This window comes from Pseudorasbora parva, chromosome 11 (assembly GCF_024679245.1).
Source record: "Pseudorasbora parva isolate DD20220531a chromosome 11, ASM2467924v1, whole genome shotgun sequence".
Lineage (NCBI taxonomy): Eukaryota > Metazoa > Chordata > Actinopteri > Cypriniformes > Gobionidae > Pseudorasbora > Pseudorasbora parva.
The window spans coordinates 11,700,359-11,710,402 of NC_090182.1; the positions used below are offsets into that span (position 1 = coordinate 11,700,359).

Below are 10,044 nucleotides of genomic sequence, written 5' to 3' on the forward strand. Positions count from 1 at the left end.
CTATCAGAGGGGGATTAGCTCAGATGGTAGAGCGCTCGCTTAGCATGCGAGAGGTAGCGGGATCGATGCCCGCATCCTCCAATCATTTAGTTTTAAAAAAAAAAAACAGTTTAATTCGGTAACACAATTAACCCCCAGTCCCACTCACCAGACTCAGCAGCAAGCCGTTCGAATCATTAACCGAACCGAACGTCATTCGATTCCCATAATTGGATCTTTTTAAAAATCCGATTGGATAAAGAACCGATTCTGAATTCTGAATAAGAGCCGATGCATATAGGCTACGTATTTATTATTTTATAAACATAACAAATAAATTCACGTAAGCCTATATCAAATATTTTGTTACATTTATACCAGAAAAAAGAGGGGGGGAAACGAAATTCGAGATCTTGATTGAACAAGATTGAACAAGATTGAATCAAAATAATGCACAGCCTCGTAGGGCTTCCGTAGTTATGTGGTGGAAGAAAACAACGGAAAATCAAGGTAAAAACAAAGAAACCAATTCATCATGAAATTTAGGCTATATTTTGTATTTACAATCAAGTGGGTTCAAATAGTCTGCGAAACATTCAAGTATTTAATCGTGTGCATAATTAGGACAGGCCTAGCTACATAAATCACCAGCCTACCAATAAAAGTTGTCGCAAGACACCAGCCGGTCATTTTATTCCACAAATGTTTAAAATATAATATTATTATAATATATAAATATTATATATAATATATATACGCAATGCATAATGTGAGACGGTGACGGAAATGTTCCTGACTTGAGGAATATTAGTACTGCATTGCATTGCTATAGTAGCCTACAATGTTGAACTTAATTAGGCTATAGGCGAATTTGTGAGTGTGGAAAATGTGAAGTATAAGTTTATTTTATGAAATAACAGGACCAATACAGGGCTCTACATAACGCCCATTTTGGGCGCATTTACGCCTAAAAATTACTGCGTGCGACTGTGAAAAAATATTTAGGCGCACCGGTGCGAGTGACCTGATCGATTCTCATGAATGGATGTGTACAATCGGAATAAAAACTACAACACTGAGTGAATCAACACTGAGAAACTGTTAGGCTATGTTTCCTACTGCAATCAACTGCTTTTCATGCCTTCAGTCAGTAGAAGAAGTGCAAAAACGTGTGCGACAGACTACACTTCAAACAACGATTGTTTACAACGATTGAAGTGAAACGTGATGACGCAGCCATACGCACTGTCGCACTTTACCAGACGCCTCGCGCTGTTTATTTACAGCCAAATCAAAATTAACTGGATATACCACATTTGGATTATCATAAACAAGCCCAGAAATTAGCGGATGCTTGGGGCATAAATGCCATCAAACAATAATGTATTAATAATACATTTAAAAAGCCCTTGAGTTAATCTTTATCACATGCTGTTTAAAAAAAAATACTAAATGTATAATGAGCGAGTATATCATGAAGATTTTTTCCAAACCGGGTTTTTGTCTTATTCTGAATCACTGTACACACAAAATAAATTATTCCCGCTGCGGATTAGCACAATATCTGCGTGACTCACCACAAACAGAGAGAAGTAGATCCAGTAGATCCGGCAGCAATGTTCTCCCGCGAGACGCATGCGGTTCTGTTTATGAAGCGCCAGAGCGCCAAAAGTTACAGCTTGCTATAGCTCCGAATATTGGCATGATTGCATGTGGGATACTGATCTCGTACAAAAATCTAATAGACAAGTTGATATTAAGTAACAACGTTTTAGCCACAGCACTGTCTATTTGTGAAAATCAAAGCCACACCAGAACTGATTCGCATCTCCAAGCGATTCGATTCAAATGAATCTTGTGTTTTGAACTATTGACTGAATGACTTGCCGCCACCTACTGGCGGTTTTATTTTCATATTTATACTTTGCATGGACTTTTTTTTATTTAAAATATTAAACTTTAAAATATTAAAAGTTTAATTTGTACATATTTTTAAATTCAAAAACTTATATGTAAAACATTCATACAACATTAACTCATGCATTAAATGCATAGGTGTTTGATTGTATGAAGTCCAGTTCTGCTTTTTGTGTGTGTGTGTGTGTGTGTGTGTGTGTGTGTGTGTGTGTGTGTGTGTGTGTGTGTGTGTGTGTGTGTGTTGTACTCTCAGAAGTTAATTATAATATTGTCAGAATTATGTTGAATTTATAATATGGTTGAATAAGATTAGAAAACATTGCTCTTATAATGGTAAAAATGACCCTGGACATTAAAGGACAAATATCGTCATGTAAAGGGAAAGTTATAATTGGAATGTGTTTGATGGATTAGAATGTGCTCCTAAATTTTTGACTGTGCTCCTAAATTTTTTTAATTAGGAGCACAAGTGCTCCTCAAGAAAAAAGTTAGCGTAGAGCCCTGCAATATTGTCCAAAAGGGAAGAACCGACTAATAATGTGGCTTATTTTTTTTTAAACATAAATAAAGTTTTCCACATTTCGAATGCTTTACCACGTTTTCACAACGTCATTGCCTATTACATTTCAGATTTGTGTTTACTTAACGGGTGCAATGAACCAAATCCCATATCACTATATAGAAACCAAATCCCATATCTTTATATAGAGCTCAAAATGTAGTTTCCTATGCAGCCACCAGGTGACAACAGCACCCTACACTACCCATATCATTTATAATTCACATTTATCAAAGGCCCTGAAGATGCCTGCCTCAAAAACCCTATTTATGAGATACTCATACACACTTTATTGTAAATATGTTTTATTGAATTATATAAGTAGGACTATCACAGTCACTTATACCTATTGAAAGATAGAATGCTTCCCAACTGTTACAGGATATAAAGTATTTTATATTTAGGATTCCAAAGGAGAAATCATTATTACTAACATTATGGGGAGGCCATCAGAGATATAACTCTTCTTAAGTGATGTGAACATTAGCAATCTTTGCATTTAAATCTGCAAAGCTATCAAAAAGCAATCGTTCTGAAATGATCAAGCCACACAGGACGATCTACCAATAGTTTAAGCAGGCATACTTGTCTGAGAAAATGTGCTTATTTGTCAGGATGAGCTACAGTTAACATTACAATGTCAGCATTTTGTCAGCAAAATATACTTAACGTGGATGTACTGTAGTAAATGCATCTTTGTCAGGCAGCAATTACCCGTAAACCTAGGCCTAAACTGCAAGTGCTGAGCAATGGTTGCAGTGACAATTATATTTTATATAATTATATTAACATGACATTGTTTTGTAATGTTTTCCGCCTATCATTGTTGTCTGCAGCTCGATCTTATGAGAAAATGTAACCACTTTACGAAGTGTTTGTTATAGATTCAAACTTAAGTGTGAAGGTTCATCTAGAGGTAACCTAAATTTAGTCAGAAATTTGCTAAAACGTAAAATAGCTATGAGTTGTCATGAGAGTGTTTTGCATTTTCATGCCTATAAACCTATTGCACATGCGCACAGAGCCCGGAAAACATCCTGCAAGGTTCTCTTATTCATGACACCTGCCAAAAACGCCAATCAGACACAGTAATTGTCCAAAGCAATCCTGAATTTTAGATCTAGCCAAATTTTGTCTAATTAATATGATCACTTAATAGCTGCGTTTTCACAGTTTACGCTATTGAGCTGTAAGTTTATTCGTCAGCAGTATCAGACCAACAGATCCATGCTGAATTTCTGAACACTCCACCGGAGAACCTGCTCTGTCTATGTTCTACAGCAAATATTAATGAACGCATTGGCATAATACGATGTCCTCGGGCTTCTCTACGGTTATAACACCATTCACTTGAATCAATATCTCTGTTGCATTTAATTGATGGGCTCATCTTATTCAGCGAAGGGCTGAGAAACGCCAGGGGCGAAAGAAGAATGTGAGGTGAATGTGTGAGGATAAGTGGCTGGGTTTAGTTGGGAAGAACCTCTCTGATGTATATATGCTGTAATCACATTGATGTGTCGGTCAGACGGGACCGCACAGCGGACTGGGGTGCCCAGCCTTGTGGTGTGGGTTGAGTTCATTGCATTCATTTCTCTTGCCCGCAGGGGGTTTGAGGAAGAGCTACACAACAACAGCTGTTGCTAGAGAGAGAGAGGGAGAGGGAGGTCATATCGAGACCAATAGAGAGGAGTGACAGATAAAGAAATGGGATGTTGGAGACCAACAGCTCAGAGGCGTAAACACAAGACCTGTTTTCAGTAGCTAATGAAACTACGGTTGAATATTGACCCATTTTCCCCTTTCAGTGCAGCAATACAATTGATTTGGGCTTTAAAACTCTCTCACTCACTGGTGACCAGATTGAAAACCAGGGATATTTCTAGTTCTCAGCGATCAATATATAACCTATTTTACATTTCTAATGATATATGACATGTAATAATTTGAAGGGAAACAATTCTGGTATTGTATATTTTTACCATAAATGTAGTACTGTAAAAAGTAGTCATACTCTGTTATGCTATTGTAAATTACTTATAGACATCAAAGCCAGTGATGGGAAGCATGAAGCTGATATTTTGAACAGTTCGTTTCAAAGAACCAGTTCAAAAACCATCCACCATCATGTGGTTGCTCTCATCATGTTTATTACTTAACATGTTTTAATTTTCAGTCATCTGAACCCTTCAATTGTTCTTACTCTGTCATTCATCAGTCACTGGCTCGTTGCAACAAGCCCAAAAGAGGCAGTTTTTTGTTTAGTGAGTTGCTGACTCAAGAACTGTTCAGACTGATTCAGTGCGACTTGTGAACGAATCGTTCAGTCTGATATGTGCCCGTGCGTGGATAGAAACATTTAGTTTTGTGATCTGGTTTAACCAATTCTAGGCCGAATAACTCGAAGAAACCATTCTTTCAAAAATTTGATCTCGCTAATTGACTTGTGAACTGTTCAAATTGTTTAACATTCTTGTGCAACTCATTCGTTTTGGTAGTCATCCATTGACATCCAAAAGAAAGCTATAGATTTTACTGTTATGCTGCTGTCCCTTGTTTGTAGATTTTGTTTTAAATCTTGATCTTGCCATGAACATATCGATTGATGCTAATTTAAATATAACAAGTTTAATAATTCAATCCAAAACAAAGCATTAGCACCAACACCTGAACTAATGAAACTGAAACAGGTCAATTTGAACTATGGGACCTTTATAGTGTAGTATACAGATTTTAGTTGTCTATTGTTTCATTTTTTTCTTTATTTTTTTCTAAATAAGAAAAGTTGAAATGACACAATGTATGCATGCAGTGTTATAGGCCTAATGTTTTGTTTGAAATTTCTAGCTCATTAAGTATAATTTCACTTTTCAGGCTGTAGACACACAGGACAGCTTCAGATGGGGACCAAAAACCAAGACTGCTCCTGGAAAACAGGAGCGCTTGGTCACTGTGGTAACAGAGAGGTTAGTTAGAGATGAGCCAAAATTATTTTTTTGGTCCTACTGTGTTATTAATACGAGCCATTAATGCGTCATACTTTCTGTAACGCTCTCTCTCTCTCTCTCTGTTCATCTCCACTGTCTTTTCTGCCCACTGAGTCCATTAAGCACAGAAAGCTGAAACGGTGTACAGGCTGATGATAGTTTCTCTCTCAGCCTCTGGCCCTCTCCACTCCATCAACCTCTTTCTCTTTTTATCTGTCCCCCTCTCTCTTTCTCTCTTTCTACATTTTCTGTCTTCGCTTTCATAAACTCGACCCATTTCTGTGTTAGCTGAGGTTAGAAACCTCACAAGTGTGTGTGTTCTTCATGTGTCCTCTGGGCCAAATTGTGTTGGTATTCCTGGCTGAAATCAGGGCATGCATCATGATGGCCTCAATTGGCTCATTAGGGCAGAATCCACCTGAGCCCAGAATTACACACACAAACGGAGTTAACTAAAGCCAGATATCTTCATTAGTGGCACTTGCTAAGGCACATATAACTATTACTACTATACATGGAGTTGTATACCACTGCACTTTGTGCGACATTTGGATTGTTGAGCAGAGGCAATTTATAGAATGCAACAGTCGGGTTCTGGAAGTATCCCATTCATTTTCTTTGCATGACGCCCCTTGTTGGTGTATGAATGGATGAATGTGAGGCAAGATGTAAAGTGCTTTGGATGGCGATGGGTCTGTTGAAATGGCTATTTAAATGCAGTCCTTTTACCATTTAACTTCTAAAACTATGACATTGTTAATCGACAGTATGTGCCAGTGTGCTGTTGAAGCCATCAGCTTGCATTATTTAAACTAATTTGTTAAAGGGTTAGTTCACCCAAAAATGAAATTGATATCATTAATGACTCACCGTAATGTCATTCCACACCCATAAGACTTCCGTTCATCTTCGGAACACAGTTTAAGATATTTTATATTTAGTCCGACAGTGTATCTAAGTGTAGGCACACTATACTGTCCATGTCCAGAAAGGGAATAAAAACATCATCAAAGTAGTCCATATGTGACATCAGTTAGTTCATTAGAATCTCTTGAAGCATCGAAAATACATTTTGGTCCAAAAATAACAAAAACTACGACATTATTCAGCATTGTCTTCTCTTCCGTGTTTGTGTTCAATCCTCAAATAAAGATTCAAACGGTCATGAATCAGTGAATTGATCAATGATTCGGATCGCCAGTGTCACGTGATTTCAGCAGTTTGGCATGCGATTCGAATCATTGATACGGTCACATAGGGGTGTGGAACGACATTAGGGTGAGTCATTAATGACATCAATTTCATTTTTGGGTGAACAGTTGGCCTATCCTACTACAGATTGCTATTAGGGATGCAACAATAATGTTAGTCCACAGTTCAATACATACCTCGATTTTTAACCACAGTTTTCGGTTCAGTTCGTTTTTTTGCTATTCTATTCTTAGGCGACAGGAACATAAAGAGGTTAAGGAGAAAATGTTTTTATTGTAATACTCTTTCTTTCTTTTACTTAAAAAACTTGAAAAACTTTAAACTTAAAAAACAACAACCTTGTAGGTTTGTACATATTGTATAATATAAAATTAATATATATAAATATTTCCAGTGGCAACTCAGAGATATACAGTAGCATTTAAGTATGCAATTGAATGAATTAATGTAGGCTAAAATTAAAACAACATGGTCTTCAATATACAGGTCATTCTCAAAAAATTAGCATATTGTGATAAAGTTCATTATTTTCCATAATGTAATGATACAAATTAAACTTTCATATATTTTAGATTCATTGCACACCAACTGAAATATTTCAGGTCTTTTATTGTTTTAATACTGATGATTTTGGCATACAGCTCATGAAAACCCAAAATCAAAAAAAATTAGCATATTTCATCCGAGCAATAAAAGAAAAATGTTTTTAATACAAAAAAAGGCAACCTTCAAATAATTATGTTCAGTTATGCACTCAATACTTGGTCGGGAATCCTTTTGCAGAAATGACTGCTTCAATGCGGCGTGGCATGGAGGCGATCAGCCTGTGGCACTGCTGAGGTGTTATGGAGGCCCAGGATGCTTCGATAGCGGCCTTAAGCTCATCCAGAGTGTTGGGTCTTGCGTCTCTCAACTTTCTCTTCACAATATCACACAGATTCTCTATGGGGTTCAGGTCAGGAGAGTTGGCAGGCCAATTGAGCACAGTAATAACATGGTAAGTAAACCATTTACCAGTGGTTTTGGCACTGTAAACAGGTGCCAGGTCGTGCTGAAAAACCAAATCTTCATCTCCATAAAGATTTTCAGCAGATGGAAGCATGAAGTGCTCCAAAATCTCCTGATAGCTAGCTGCATTGACCCTGCCCTTGATAAAACACAGTGGACCAACACCAGCAGCTGACATGGCAGCCCAGACCATCACTGACTGTGGGTACTTGACACTGGACTTCAGGCATTTTGGCATTTGCTTCTCCCCAGTCTTCCTCCAGACTCTGGCACCTTGATTTCCGAATAACATGCAAAATTTGCTTTCATCTGAAAAAATTACTTTGGACCACTGAGCAACAGTCCAGTGCTGCTTCTCTGTAGCCCAAAAGTGTCTTGACCTGGGGAATGCGGCACCTGTAGCCCATTTCCTGCACACGCCTGTGCACGGTGGCTCTGGATGTTTCTACTCCAGACTCAGTCCACTGCTTCCGCAGGTCCCCCAAGGTCTGGAATCGGTCCTTTTCCACAATCTTCCTCAGGGTCCGGTCACCTCTTCTCGTTGTGCAGCGTTTTTTGCCACACTTTTTCCGTCCCACAGACCTCCCACTGAGGTGCCTTGATACAGCACTCTGGGAACAGCCTATTCGTTCAGATATTTCTTTCTGTGTCTTACCCTCTCGCTTGAGGGTGTCAATGATGGCCTTCTGGACAGGGTCAGGTCGGCAGTCTTACCCATGATTGCGGTTTTGAGTAATGAACCAGGCTGGGAGTTTTTAAAAGCCTCAGGAATCTTTTGCAGGTGTTTAGAGTTAATTAGTTGATTCAGATGATTAGGTTAATAGCTCGTTTAGAGAACCTTTTCATGATATGCTAATTTTTTGAGACAGGAATTTTGGGTTTTTATGAGCTGTATGCCAAAATCATCAGTATTAAAACAATAAAAGACCTAAAATATTTAATTTGGTGTTTTTTTGTTGTTTTCATAATTTCATAATGTTTTCATAATTTTTTGAGAAGGACCTGTACATAGTTTAAAAGCTACTGTATTTTTACTTTATTCAAGAGCAGTGAGTGATTTTATTACCAAGAGGTAAACTGTCCCTTTAAGGACAAGTGTTCGCAATCACGGCTGCGCTGCTAAGACCTGTTCACATCTCATACAGACACGCGGTTTTACTTTAACTTTAGACATAACTGACTGTGTTTATATATGTTAACCTTGTGTGTATTTGACAGTATTAGCCTTAGTCCAGTAATCACGTGTGTTTGACAGGCTTTTAGTGTGCGTGCTCAGCGCATGTAAAAAAGCTAATTAACATTTTTACAGGCAAGGATATGCAGCTAAACACCCCCTAACTTTAATGCATATGATTGGATATTTGCTCATATTAGCGCATAGACTCACAGGCACACTCAAAAAGATGCAAAATAAACGGAGAGAAATATAAATAATTAATATAATGCAAAACCAAAAAAAAAAAAAACACAATTCAGTGCGTATTGAACCGTGAATGCTGTACCGAATGGTTCAATATTATATTGAGAATTGTTGCATCCCTAATTGATATGGAGGAAGAGATTGTTGCTGATCGACTGCGTGAACTTCCTTAGTTGACTTCATTTTTGTTAGGCTGTAAATAGCAGGACCTGCGCTCAGTGTGCTTTAGATTTTGACCATCCACTCACACCCACACCAAAGGTGAAACCGGCCGCTACTGTGTGACCCACTGGACCCCTATCCCAATGTAGCCCTCTACTTCAAATCAAACTTTGTAATCTTGTGATTTACCTCATAGCTGTTTGGCTCTTAAACTAAGCCTTTTTAAAATCCCAATGGAAAAAATACATCCAGAACTCTTACTTTTCAAATCGATTGCTCTTACCCTTTTTAACCCTAACGCTACAAACAAGCAATAGTGATGCTCACCTTATCATACATCACAAAAATACTAGGCAGTGCACAGTTAGCAGTACGCTAACCATCTGAACGGCATTCCAGGTGGCATGTCTCTGTCCTCACCTTCCCCTCCCGCCTCCTCTCAGGGGGATTCTATGATGTCATGTCTCTGTGTCACCCTCCTCTGCCCCGCCCCTCTCCCTCGGGACATTAGCCAATTTGCCAAAGTGCCTGAGTGCCCCCCTCCCCCCAACACCCTCTCGCTCACACTCGACCTTTGACCTCGCCATTATCAGTGCGGTGTGACACCACAGCGTGACACCTCGCTGAGGCAATGGGCCCACACGTGCTCGTAACAGCTACAAATCACCAACGCAGTCCTTCGATGTGTGTGTGTATGTGTGTGTGCATGTGTGAACTAAAAAAGGGGGAGTTGTGTGAGATTGGATGTGTGTGTAAAATTCTGATATATGGAACATGGGTGCACCAGCAGTATGTGCGAG

General features: G+C 38.6%; 1 non-coding gene across 1 annotated transcript; it reads left to right on the top strand.

Annotated features, from left to right (window-relative positions):
• The first annotated feature begins 8 nt into the window (after positions 1 to 8).
• On the top strand, positions 9 to 81 carry trnaa-agc (transfer RNA alanine (anticodon AGC)). The gene has a single exon. It is a non-coding gene; the product is annotated as a tRNA-Ala (tRNA).
• The last annotated feature ends 9,963 nt before the right edge of the window (positions 82 to 10,044 follow it).